Source organism: Podarcis cretensis (genome assembly GCF_951804945.1).
Source record: "Podarcis cretensis genome assembly, chromosome: 1".
NCBI lineage: Eukaryota > Metazoa > Chordata > Lepidosauria > Squamata > Lacertidae > Podarcis > Podarcis cretensis.
The window spans coordinates 118,670,448-118,683,605 of NC_137170.1; positions in this window are offsets into that span (position 1 = coordinate 118,670,448).

Genomic DNA, 13,158 nt, shown 5'->3' on the forward strand with positions numbered 1-13,158 from the left:
TCTACTGCCAAAGGGTGGGGAGGAAGCCGGGTCCCTGAAGCCTGACAGGTGGTGGGGTGGAAATGAGTAGGGCTGGGAGAGCCAGAGCCACCAATGCTGGGCCCACTGGTAGCCTGGGCCTGACTCTGCAAAGAACAGGGTGCAATTCATCCCAGTGCCTAGTTCAGGCATAGGCAACCTTCGGCCCTCCAGATGTTTGTTTTTTTTTAAAAAAATAATATTTATTAAAGTTTCAATGAGAAAAAAGAGACAAAAATGGTAAAAAGAAAATACAAAAAAAATACAAATACCAAAAAAATTAAAAACAGTTAAAAATAAATCCCTCTTTCTATATCTTACAGTTCATTTACTTATTTTCATGACTTCCTCACACCTCCCTTTTTTGTATTCCAGTTCAATTAGTTAGTTCAGCAAATCCATACCCTCTTTGTTTTCTCTTAGTTCTTTATCTTCACATATTATAACTTTGAATTTTCATCTAATATCAATCCATTTTTACATATTCCTATTTAACCTTATTGCTAAAACCGCTTCGTTTCATTCCAACATCATTTTAACATTCAATAATTTTACAGTGTTTCTGTAGATAATCTTTAAATTTCTTCCAATCTTCTTCCACCAACTCTTCTCCCTGGTCTCAGATTCTGCCAGTCATTTCCGACAGATGTTTTGGCCTACAACTCCCATGATCCCTAGCTAACAGGACAAGTGGTGAGGGATGATGGGAATTGTAGTCCAAAACATCTGGAGGGCCAAAGGTTGCCTAGGCCTGGCCTAGTGGATCAGGGCGTTTGGATGTTGCAGAGGGGCATAGAGCCCATCAGCCTGGCTCTGCAAGGCTGAAATCCACCCCAGTGTCTAGCCGATCGGGGTCGTCTGGTGCTGTTGACTTGCATCTAGTAAATAACTATGTGTCTACTCAGAAGAAACAAGGTCGGAAGGGGGCCACAGTCGGAAAAAGGATGGGAAACACTGGTCTAAACCACTGAGCCTCTTGGGCTTGCTGATCGGAAGGTCAGCAGTTCAAATCCCCGTGACGGGGTGAGCTCCCATTGCTCCGTCCCAGCTCCTCCCAACCTAGCAGTTTGAAAGCACGCCAGTGCAAGTAGATAAATAGGTACTGCTGTGGCGGGAAGGTAAACGGCGTTTCCATGTGCTCTGGCACTCGTCACGGTCCTCTGTACACCAATAGCGGTTTAGTTATACTGCTCACATAACCCAGAAAACTGTCTGTGGACCAACGCTGGCTCCCTTGGCCTGAAAAGCAAGTGCCGCCCCCCCATAGTCGTTTTTGTCTGGACTTAACTGTCTAGGGGTCCTTTACCTGTCCTTTACATTTTCATGTGATCTTATGATGAAGAGTGCTATATTATTATTATTATTATTATTATTATTATTATTATTATTATTTTATAGCTTCTTTATTTTAAAGGAGAGCCCCCTAATGTAAGAATGTTAGAGCCCTCCACAAAACAAGGGCAGTCAGTTCTGGAGTCCAATTATTTTAAAACAGCAACAGCAGACAAGTGCCATAGGCAGTGCATACCATATTAACTTTGACCCCTTACCCCTGCAGGGGTAATTAGAGATTTTAGAACAGCACGAAGCAAATTTGGGATATACTAGCCCAGCCTTCACCAACTGGGTGCCCTTCAGATGTTCTGGCTACAACTCTTATCAGCTCCAGACATCACAGCCCCAGCCAAAACATCTAGAAGGCATCTAGTTCTTGAAGGCTGTCCTAGCTGCAGCAACTTATAAACCAAAAGACACTCATACTAGGAAAAGAAGATCCGCATATTGCCCAGTCCAACAAAATTATTAAGAAGAAGAAAAGTACTCTTTTTTTTTTTAAGTGTCCTTTTCACTTCTTTCTGTTTATTCCTGCAAGTTCAAGCCCAGGCATAGGCAAACTCGGTCCTCCAGATGTTTTGAGACTACAATTCCCATCATCCCTGACCACTGGTCCTGTTAGCTAGGGATGATGGGAGTTGTAGTCCCAAAACATCTGGAGGGCCGAGTTTGCCTACGCCTGTTCAAGCCCATGGCATCCCACCACAGTTTCGGCTGTTGGTCAGTGCCCTCTTAGGAAAGGCCTAGGCTGCGGAGTGGTATAGGGGGCTGCAATGAGAAGGAGATTGTCAAAAAACTGGGTGCAGAAAACTTGCATGGTCAAGATGTTGGTTTCATCATCAGCCTCTAATTTTCAGGGATCTCCCTCTCCATTGAGGCTGGGTTGCCAACTTGAATAAAGTTGAGGGGGGAGTGGTCAGGTAAGCTCTGACCTGCAGAATCGCAACATGACGTGACGCACACACACTATTTGAATGGCAATGCCCATCAACTTTGGGGGGCCAGCGCCCTCAGATATTTTATTGGGGGGCCAAAGGGACCTTGGCCCCTAGAGTTGACCCCCAAGACTGCAGCTCTCTGCTGCAATTCAGCTCATGCAAGGGGTGCCCAGCTGCTGTGACTGATGGGAGTTGTAGTCTTAAATAGCTGGGAGGTAGCACATTGGTTATCCTTGCGCCAAGCTATAGAGCAGGCTTATGAAAGGAAGCACAAGCGATTTCTGTTTCTCTTCTTCTTGGCTACAACTCATAAAGTCTACCTCATGATGGAGGTCATTATGGAAATGCTGAGCTGTGGGAGTTCTGTTCTTGCTTTAGACACTAGAATCAGATGCAATTAAGGAAGGGAATTTGCATTGACAATCATATTAGGGTTGGTTGACTAATAAATCCTGATTGATTGATTGATTGATTGATTGATCACACTGGCAGTCAGCATGAAGAAAACAAGCTGGACCTGCTGTTTCCAAATGCAGGACGTGAATAGTTCTTTAGGCAATTAATGATGAAATGAAGGTTTGCTCATATTTGAAATTCAATTCTATCCCCAAATTTAAAAACCAAGGGCACACTTTCGAAGTAGTTATGACGTCCATAAGGCACAAGTGTTAACAAACCAGGATTGCAAATTCAAAATTTGATTAGTTGAAAGCTGGTAAAGCAATTTTGTGACAAGCCACGCTGAGCTGTGTGATCAAATAGAGCGATGAAGGTATGAAATCTGTAGTCTTGGGAATATTGGGGTGAATTTTGTCTATCTGCGGATTGTTAAGTTGTGCTGTCCAAGGCTGCTTCTTTGAATTCATTGCTCCTATTTAGTTGTTGTGCATACATCAACATACTGCAAAACTGTAAAAGGTGGAATCAAGTCAAACTCTTAAGTCCCATTGCTTTCAATAGGAAAGGTTTGAGCACGTTCTTGCAATCGATGGGACTTAAAACAGTCTCCACTTGGCTGAATTGCGTCGTAAAATGCATACTGATTTTGCTTTCGCAGACGTATCAACATTGGCTGTTTTTCTTTACTTTGCCGTCTTAATTCGTTTTTGTTTAAAAACTTTGAGGCATAACTGTGACATATTTAGGGTAGACTTTAATTTGATTATTGTCTACCTTGCTGAGTAAATAGTCTCCTGGGCATGGATTTCGCACCCCCCCACCCCCCACCCCAAGTGTGTGTTCTCCTTTACATTTGACTGTGTAACAATTCCTCTTCAAACAGTCCCCTGTATTCTCCAAGCAAGCCAAGAGCAGACAATAGATACATACTAATGGAGCTGTGTATTTACCATCTGCAAGAGCAGCTGCTCTCCTGCATCTGTACAATATGTTGGAGCTGAGAGCTCCACTAATCTGCATAATAAGGAGAAGGCTTATCCCACTCTAGCTAATAATCACAAAGCAATCGATGCCTTCCATTCCCTCACTGCGGAACACAACAAAGTTTCAGTATGTTTAGCATAGTCTCTCAAGACATCCAGAGGTCAAGCAAAGCCGCAGATTGTTAATTCTGCCTGCGGCTAAAAATCATCCTCCCCATAATCAGAGCTGCTTCGCAAAAATCATACTTTTGTGTAGTCTTGAGTTATGGTCTTAAAAACACATATACACAGAGAAATAAGTTTGGGGGTGTGTGTTGCATAAAAGGCTGAAAACCAAAGCGTTTCATTTACAGTGGTACCTTGGTTCTCAAATTTAATCCGTTCCGGAAGTCCGTTCCAAAACCAAAGCGTTCCAAAACCAAGGCGCGCTTTCCCATAGAAAGTAATGCAAAATGGATTAATCCATTCCAGACTTTTAAAAACAACCCCTAAAACAGCAATTTATCATGAATTTTACTATCTAACGAGACCACTGATCCATAAAATGAAAGCAATAAACAGTGTACTGCAGTCACACAATCAATCAATCAATCAGTAGCTGAACTGGGTTCCACACAGTCGCAAAAAAAAAAAAAAAAGCTGCAAAAACAAAACCGCAAAATAAATAGCAAAAGCAGACAGATCTCAGCGTAACACTCAAAATGGAAGTGTGGCACTCAAATTGGTAGCGTAGCACTCAAAATGGAGCATGTCCGGCTTCTGAAAAAAGTTCGCAAACCAGAACACTTACTTCTGGGTTTGCAATGTTTGGGTTCCAAGTTGTTTGAGTACCAAGGTGTTTGAGAACCAAGGTACCACTGTATCAGGGAAGAGCACCTCCAACCTGTGTAGCCCAGAAGTGGACATCTGGATGAGAAGTCACGTTCTGTAATGAGTCGGGTGTCAGTTAGCAGGACTGAGGACTTCCTAGTTATGGAATACAGGCATAACACGGCATATATGTATGTTGACACATGGGCAATAGCATACGAGATCCATGGAGACAGGCAACATATTGCCACATGGAACATCTCCATTTATTTACAACCTGAAAACATTATTTTTGTAATTAAAAAGATGTTTCAGAGGACAGAGTCAGCCCTGGGATGTCCATATGCTGACCTCAAGTCTTTTTTGCGGCTGGCCCCCTCGTTCATACTTGGTGTCAGGAGCGAGTCAAGAGTAAACCACACAAAGTGAGCAGAGTTAACTCCTTATCAGAAGAAAAAGGATCTGCACAGGAGTCTCAGGACTCCTGAGCAGAGCAGCTTATCTCCAGTAGGTTTTGCCCCCAGGAAGCAGAAGGTACCTGCCTTGCCTAAGTCCCATCCTCTCCCAGGTTTTTCCCCAAGCAATCTGAGACTGCCCCTGCGTGTCTGTCTTGGCTCCTCCCGCTTCATGCCTCTCCTAGTTCTGAAAGACCAGAGGAGCTTGTTGCAGTAGGAGGAGGATACACTTGTGCCTCTTCACCATCCTGACTCATCTCTGTCTCTTGCCTGCTTCTGCTTCTGCATCTGGACTACTCTCCACCACAGACTCTCCCTGCTCACTAAGCCCTGTTCCCTCCTCAACTTCCAATTCTTCTTCCTCCCAGCCTTCTTCTTCTTCTCCCTCTGACCACTCATCATTGTCCCTCCACCAATTTCTTGGTTCTGAGCCTTCTTCCCTGGGGGCGGGGGGTGTTCCCCACCTGGTTCCTTCCACAATTCCTCTGCATCCAACCAGTCCACGACACTTGGGTGCCCCCAGGGTTGTGGGGCCTGAGACTTTGGCCCCCAGTCCTGGTTGCGCCACTGCTTGGCATCACAAATATCTTTTTAGATGGGCTTCCTCGCTTTAGCTACCCGTCTCTGTAATGCTAGCTTGCCATTTACTTGTAAATGCTTTCAAGGGTAACTGAATTGAAAAAACGAGACTAGCAGATGCAGCAATCCTTGTTGTCGGAGTGAAATTTCATTATGTTTGTTGTAATTCATGCCATAAAATACTAAATGCCCCCTACCCCCGCTCAATCCTATATATGTAACAAGAAAGGAGAGAGTGTGGAAGAGCAAAGACAAATACTTTTTGGGTGGTGGCCCCCTCCCTAAATTACACCCCCCCACACACACTCCATCCTAAGATATTTCTATTTTCTCAGGCATTTTAATTTGCACAATCCCTTAGCGTGCTGTATCTTTGTAGCTGCTGCCTCACATTTTTGTTAACGTTGTGGTTTTACTATATATTTCAATGTGTTACGATATAATTTCACCCCCTGGAATCTATTAAATGAAGGGTGGCATAATATTTTTGAAATCAATAAGTACAATTTAATCAGAAGCAAGTGTTCAGTGGGGCTTACTCCCAGGGAAGTGTGTATAGGATTATGTAGTCAAAATCTCCTTCCCTTCACCCCATTGTATGATAAAGTCCAGTGCCATACAATAACTGGGTTGTGTGGTTTGGGGTTCCCCCCCTCCACATCCTTCCTGCTTGCATTTGCAATCTGTGAGGCTGAGATGTTAGTTCTGAAAGAAGTACACTAGAGTAAGATACAAATGCCTAATTTACAGCTATCACGCGCAGACTGTATTTCAAGATACACAGCATTTTTAAAAAATAAAAAGTGACCATGATAGTCACATATATTGAGCTGTCTCTAATTGTGTTTTACACCCAGGAGCAGCAGAATAAGATGGAGAATGGGCAGACAGTAGAGCGATGAGCAGCATTTATTTTCATTCCATTTACAAAACCGAAATGCTAGATACATCTCATTTGTACCAATATCCTGTGGGCAGCAAGACTGGCAATAGCAACAAAACAAAACCATAGAGGCTAAGCATGTAAAACTGGGAAACTGAATGTTGTACAACACGCTCCCCCCCCCCCTTTTCAACACAGAATTTCATTCCTGCTTTTAAGGGTGCTGTAGATCAAGCAAGAAAGCCAGTGTTGAAATGAAATGAATAAACTTCCTTTCATAAATATAAACAGTTGGAGAGCTGCTGCCTCTAGCTAACCTCTGGGTTCGGGTTTTTGCCAGGCCAATTCTCCACATCTGCCTGTCATGCTCTCCAGTGAGAAGCGTCTGTCGGCCCCATTATCATGCAACCAACCAGACTCCTTTTCCAGCAACTCCATTTTGAGTGCTTATTTACCGTTATCTTTTATGAGGTGCCTTTCGAGATCATGTCCACCATGATCCGAAAAGCCCTGGATACAATCCCGAGAAAGCTGGGGAGACTTAACAGTTCTGCAAACTTTGCTGTTATCTAGAGCTACGTTGAAGGAAATAGGATAAACCCCCGGCCTGAAAGAAGCTTATAAACCTCTGCTAAGAGAACCATGTTATGAGCCAAGGTTGTGGAGGTGGCAATAAGAGGCTGGCTTGACGGGAGCATCCGTGGGAAGTTGGGACATGATGTGGGGTGTTGCCAAAGAAGGGGGCGGGAAACAACATGTATCACAGCTGACTCTTTTCCCTTCAGGAAGTGAGGGCACTGCTTCTTGCGATGGCAGAGATTCTATCGCTTTGTATACACTGTTAATTAATCTGCAATTACGCTTGAGCACTTCATATATGGATGACTGCAGGGCACAAGCCCTAGATGTGGTTGGGCGTAATGCGCTGGCTAATTGCCAAAATATTCCCTTCTGCCCATCACTTAGGATTTAGCTCAGGCCTGTTGCTCTTCTAGGTGGTACTTTCCCATACCAGTTGCTGACAGCTTTAAAGGTCTTATCTATGTCCCTTGAAGGCTATTGACCATTATCATCGTGGCACAATTACAGCCATCTTAAATTTTACAAGCATGCTTGCATTTGATATGGTGTCAATGGAGATATTCCATACTTGAAATTGTGGCTGAAGTGATTCCTCTCCTGAGCTTTCTTTCCATTCAGAATAGGGGGACATTTCTGGTTTTGTAACATAAAAAGGCTATTGGAAAATGGAAAATACTGATAGCTCCATTGAGATATACAGCTGCCATTTTTTCCTGCCATTGTTCCTCTCTCCCTTTCCTGTTAGTTTACCTATTATTTAGCATATACAGGCTGCAACACATTTGCCAACCTTTCTCCGATGAAAACAGGGACATTCTATTCAAGAATAATAATAGTAATAATAATAATAATAATTTTATTAATTATATCCCACCCATATGACAGGGTTGCCCCAGCCACTCTGGGCAGCTTCCAACTTATATAAAAACATAGTAACACATAAAACATTAAAAAAAAACTTCCCTATACAGGGCTGCCTTCAGGTGTCTTCTAAAAGTTGTATAGTTACTTCTTCTCCATGGCTGGAGGGTCACACAACTCCATACCCTCCAATATTTCTCTGATGGAAATTGGGATGTCCTAAGGGAAAGCGGGACATTCTGGGATCAAATCAGAAACCGGGGCGGCTTCTGGAAATCTGGGAGTTGTCCCTGGAAAATAGGGACACTTGGGGTGGATCTACACACAGGAAAAAAGCTCTATAAATAAGCCAGAAATTAAATGATTATAACAAAAGGGGAAAAAACAGCTATGGAAAATAGCAAAGTTGGGTTTTTTTGCTCTCCAGTGCCATCTAGTGTTGCATGCTTATAATGCATTCAAAACAGTTTTTTGGAACTCAGTGGGACAAATATTCCATCAACGAGATCTTCTAGAGAGGTGAATTGGTTACCTGTTCTAACTACCTGGAGAAGGCAAAATAATTCCTTTCGAATGTTACTCTGTTCCTTGGATGCTTCATGCGTGGGAAGCGAATTGTAATAACAGATTTCTTAGAGATACATTAGTTTACATGCAGTATTAGAGACCATGTCATGCCCTGTGCAAATGGCTTGTGAGGAGTGCCAATCTTCACAAAAGTAGCTTCTCAAGCATCAAGAGAGCTCTCATATTGATTATGTTACAATGTGTTGGATATTAGAAATTCTATAAAGCAAAGGAAAACCGGGGAGGTTTTAAAAATAGCATCCGATAGGACAATCCCACCTCGTCACCAGGGTAGTCCCTCCCCTTTTTGGGGGGTGGGTGGGAGGGATGTGGGTATTCCCCATTGGAGCTGGTGTTTCCTTTCTAAATGTCAGTTAAACAATGGCGTCCCCAGGTGTCCACCCTGCCTGTGTCAATTGACAAATGTGAAGCAGATGGTGAGAATGACCTGACACATATTTTCAGGCTAAATTTAAACACACACACACACACACACACACACACACACACACACACATGACACAAACAAACAAAACCCCCAAAACATCCCTCTGCCATACCTTACTGCTGACTCTTTTTGTCTTTGCACCTGGTGGCACTAATGTTGCTTAATGAGACTGACATTGCCTGAAACCGGAAAATAATTTAGATTGAAACTCCTTGGACCTATCTAAAGGGACACCGGAGCGAAGCTTAATCTTGTTACTGTGCTTATTGGCACATTCATTTTCTGGGCGCTACCCTTTTATGGAGAAAACATTCTCAGAACGGGAGTGCTTTTTTAATTCCTTGCGTTTTCTTCCACTAGGCTCTTTGATCGAGCTCTTGCCTGCCGCCTGACATATCGGAGGCACTCTTAAATCATTTTGGCTATTATTTAGACACATTGTCTCTCTTTCCCCCTTGAGAAGGGCTCATGAGAAAGGAGAAGACCTTCTCAGGAGTCCTTTGGTTATTCCCATTCTACCACTGTATTAGGTTATCTTGCCATCAAGCGGTATATAAATTTTGTTAAATAAACAAACAAAGGGGAGCTGTTTTGCCCAAAAAGTATTCGTGGAAATAGCTCCTGCTATTCCTGCACATTTTCTAAAAGGCATTGCAACCCAGCATACGCTGAGGTGAACTCTAATTAGTTGATATCATAAAAGCACTTATGAGAAGCCTCTTGTAATTAGCTGTCTTATAAGTGGCTTCCCCATGCATTAGGAAGAATTTAGTGGCCACAAGCATCTTTGGCAAAAGAAAAAAAGTCACAGCCCAAACCTAAGCATGTCTACTCAGCAGTAAGCCCTACTGAATTCATTGGGGATTACTCCCAGGAAAGAGGGGTTAGAACTGTAGATTAAACTACTGATCTTTTTGGAAAACTCAGTGCTTAGGCATTTTATGATTAAAAAAAAACTATCAGAAGTTTCCTTCACTGTCTGAAGGCTACAACCAGCATCCAGAAAATACTTTCTTTTGCCCAACAATGTAGTGATGACACAGGCTTTGTACAGACCCTACATTTAAAGAATCCCCCAAAGAATCCTGGGAACTGTAGTTTACTCTTCACAGAGGCAGATTTCCCAGGATTCTTTGGGGCTATGAATGTATGGTGTGTCCACAGCCATAGTGGGAGGTGGGCCTGGGACTCCATTGTGTGGAGTCACTCTGTGCTCTGGGTGTTACACAAATTTGATGGTGCACACATAGCGGATACCCCTCCCCCCAGCAGAAAATAAATCCTTTACCCTTCAAAAATGAGGCAATTCCCCCTCCCAAAATATGTATGTTATATGAGTTCACACAGCAACCCCTAAGCCATCTTGACTCTCTTAATGACCCCAGATATATTCTCTGCAGTAGAAGGAAGTATCTTGGGGGGGGGGACTTTCCCAATAGTCTTTTCACTTACAAATCGTTGAAATTCTGTAAACAGATAAATTTTCACATCATAGGCGTAGCTAGGAGCCCCGGGGTGCACTGGGCACCCCACCATGGGGGGCGGGGCAGCACTTTGGGGAATTGGCTTCCTCCCCTGTGGCCGTAAATGAGCAGATCAAATGAAATGAATTCTTACCAGTTAGTTTCTTTAATAAACACAGTGAAGGACAAAAGAAAGCGTCAACCCAGAATAGCAGTGCTATTAATTAAGATCACTCCCCCCCCCCCCGTCCCTATTAAATGACATCATTCCTACATCTTGTAATCTGAGCTTGTATCCTCTGCACTAACACTTTCTGAGCTCTCTGAGTCTTTAGGGAACAGGGCTAAATGCTGTCCAGAGACTGTAAATCTGTTAACTCTTTCTCTCTTAGTGTTTCTTCTGCTAGTTGTTCCACATCCAGTATTTCCCAGCTTCTGCCTTCTGAACTGTGCCCCTCTGCAAACCACTGTTCCAAATCTATAATAATAATAATAATAATAATAATAATAATAATAATAATTTATTATTTATACCCCGCCCATCTGGCTGGGCCTCCCCAGCCACTCTGGGCGGCTTCCATAGAAACCAAAAATACACTAAAATATCACACGTTAAAAACTTCCCTGAACAGGGCTGCCTTAAGATGTCTTCTGAATGTCAGGTAGTTGTTTATCGCTTTGACATCTGCTGGAAGGGCGTTCCACAGGGCGGGCACCACTACCGAGAAGGCCCTCTGCCTGGTTCCCTGTAGCTTTGCTTCTCGCAATGAGGGAACCGCCAGAAGGCCCTCGGCGCTGGACCTCAGCGTCCGGGCAGAACGATGGGGGTGGAGACGCTCCTTCAGGTATACTGGACAGAGGCTAACGTTTAGGGCTTTAAAGGTCAGCACCAACACTTTGAATTGTGCTCGGAAACGTACTGGGAGCCAATGTAGGTCTTTCAAGACCGGTGTTATATGGTCTCAGCGGCCGCCCCCAGTCACCAGTCTAGCTGCCACATTCTGGATTAGTTTTAGTTTCCGAGTCACCTTCAAAGGTAGCCCCACGTAGAGTGCATTGCAGTAGTCCAAGCGGGAGATAACCAGAGCATGCACCACTCTGGCGAGACAGTCCACAGGCAGATAGGGTCTCAGCCTACGTACCAGATGGAGCTGGTAAACAGCTGCCCTGGACACAGATTTGACCTGTGCCTCCATGGACAGCTGTGAGTCCAAAATGTCTCCCAGGCTGCGCACCTGGTCCTTCAGGGGCACAGTTACCCCATTCAGGACCAGGGAATCCTCCACACCTGCCCGCCTCCTGTCCCCCAAAAAGAGTACTTCTGTCTTGTCAGGATTCAACCTCAATCTGTTAGCCGCCATCCATCCTCCAACCGCCTCCAGACACTTACACAGGACCTTCACCGCCTTCATTGGTTCTGATTTAAAAGAGAGGTAGAGCTGGGTATCATCCGCATACTGATGAACACCCAGCCCAAACCTCCTGATGATCTCTCCCAGCGGCTGCATGTAGATGTTGAAAAGCATGGGGGAGAGGACAGAACCCTGAGGCACCCCACAAGTGAGAGCCCAGGGGTCTGAACACTCATTCCCCCCCACCACTTTCTGAACACGGCCCAGGAGGAAGGAAGATAGTATAGAGAAATCTATACTATCTTCCTGCTCCTGGAAGATTCAGGTTCAGGATCAGGGGGAGGCTCCCACCATTCCTCCTCAGTGCAGCCCTTCTCAGCACGGCCCCTGACACCGAGCCACATGTCTCTCCTGGGAGTGACATGGTGGCTCGGGTGCCTGTAGACTCCACGTTTCCCGAAACGGCAGCATGGGGCAAGGAGGTGGCGGCGGTGGGTGGACTCCCTGCAGAGGGCTGTTCAAAAAAGCAACACGGGCTTGTAGGGTGAAGAATGTGGCTCGGGCACTGGGATTCTGGTGGGTCCTGCCCTGCCCCACCATGCCCCACGGGCGTCACCCCAGGCACCCAAGCGGCTAGCTATGCTGCTGATTCACATGTATGAGGTAGGTCTGTAACAGTGGATTCAAGATCAATAATTATATTTATGATTTCAAAAGAATGGCTCAGGCTCACTAGGAACAGACAAACATCATCAGGTATCTTGAGAGGAGACAAGTCACACCCTCGAATTTATGTTATCGACCGCCTCTTCCTGTGACGCTTGTACGATGCGTTTTGGGTGGTCTTTCTCTAAGGGGCTGGGCAATTTCTGAAGTCTTTAAAAGTGGTTACACACTTTTGTTCTGGGTCCTCTCCTCCTTGCCATGGGGCCAGGGAACTGTGTCAAAACAGAAAATAAGGATTAACCTTGCATTTTTGAATTGGTTCCAGCCTCCACTCATTCTTCTCTGAGCGATAATGAACTTGGGGCCCCTTGATGGGAGTTGGGCTGTAAAAGCCAGTCCCGAAATTTTCTTATATCATGGGTCACCCGTGTGGTGGTTGCAGATTACCCTGAAGGAAGTAAAAAATGGCGAGGGGTTGGCGACGACGTGGGAGAAAGGGTGTTGATAGACTTCACACAGCGTGTCCCAGAGCCAGTCGAACAAGCATTATGATTCACAAAATAGCAGAGCTTTAGTGGCTCTGCGAAAGGCATTTAATTGCCTCTCTTTAAAAAGGAACCGGAGAGCATAGGAGAAAATAGAGCCACTCCCACAATAAATCAAAAAACCCGAGCAGGCAAAGGTCAAAATACCAAAAGCCCAACGAACATTAACACTTAGGATATAAAGATTTCCTAAGGAACTAATGCTTGCTCTCTCTTTAGATAAAGCAGACACCTTATCTTTGCAAGTTTACAGAATTGAGCCAAACAATACGAG